This window comes from Labrus bergylta, chromosome 1, assembly GCF_963930695.1.
Source record: "Labrus bergylta chromosome 1, fLabBer1.1, whole genome shotgun sequence".
Classification (NCBI taxonomy): Eukaryota; Metazoa; Chordata; class Actinopteri; order Labriformes; family Labridae; genus Labrus; species Labrus bergylta.
This window is the reverse complement of record NC_089195.1, coordinates 21705625-21706708: the sequence shown is the minus strand read 5'-3', so window position 1 is coordinate 21706708 and position 1084 is coordinate 21705625. Positions and strand designations below refer to the sequence as shown.

Sequence of the window (1084 nt, the reverse complement as noted above, 5' to 3'; positions counted from 1 at the left end):
TGTAAAGTGACCATCAGAATTAACTAGTCCCATTCATACGCCACTGCTGTCGATGAAGCAGCAGGAGCCTCTGCGATTCTACAGTCTATTAGGGCCCTAGGCAAAAATTCATTGGGGGGCCCTCCAACCAGCATTTATCACCACCAATGTTCAAAAGCTTACTCCTCTTCCTTTTTGTTACTCTTTCTTTGGTCTTTGGTTTTCAAAACAACAATGCATGCTTTGCTTAGCATGGCAATGAGAGTGAGTGCTGTCAGATGGGGCCCCCTTAGGGGGGTTCCTACTGTCATTGGAAAATTTGCAAATTTTGAGCCACTGCTGTGTAAGGTTAAGTGTCTTGCTCAAGGACACATCGGACATGTGTCTGCAGGACCTTACGGTTGAGCCACAGCCGTCCCCTAATACTCTGTACATAAGGTGCCTGCTCTTACACGTGAGCTATACCAGCACCGCATGTTGTATCTCAATATTTAACTTTTTTTTCTTCTAATACAGTATACTGGTAAGGCACAAAGAACATTCTCTACTGCTGCTATTTTCAATTGTTTTTGTTTGCTTTTATCAACATCATCCTTGCACTGGAGCAATATCATAGACTATGTAGCTCTACTGAGACATGATCATTGCTGGTGGGAAACTGAACCAAATACCCTGCCTGGACGACTCGGTCTATCTGTCTGCAAAGACTGATAAATTGTCTCGAGTGATGTCACTTGAGGCAGGGCTAAAGTTATAGGTTCAACATTTTTTAAAGTTCTGGGGTTGTGGAGTTATTCAGAATTGAGCTCCTCATTTACATAAATACTTTTAATGACATTGCCATAGAAGAGTCTATAAAGCACACAATGTCTAGAATTTAAATGTGTTATTTTTAGAAGGAGCAAAATAACATATGGCCAAGCATAATGCACAGATGTCAACGAGGAAGCGTTGCCCTGCCCTTGACTTGTGGGTCATAACATCAGCATCTTTGAAAAGGATAAATATATATAAAAAAGGAATATGCAATTTGTTTTGTGTCTTACCATGAACCCACAACCCCTGGTCATGTGCTCATGATCCTTTAATGACATGCCCTCTCGCA

General features: G+C 41.5%; 1 non-coding gene across 1 annotated transcript; it reads left to right on the top strand.

Annotated features, from left to right (window-relative positions):
• Positions 1-569: 569 nt before the first annotated feature.
• On the top strand, positions 570-705 carry LOC136181019 (U4 spliceosomal RNA). The gene has a single exon (XR_010667496.1). It is a non-coding gene; the product is annotated as a U4 spliceosomal RNA (small nuclear RNA).
• The last annotated feature ends 379 nt before the right edge of the window (positions 706-1084 follow it).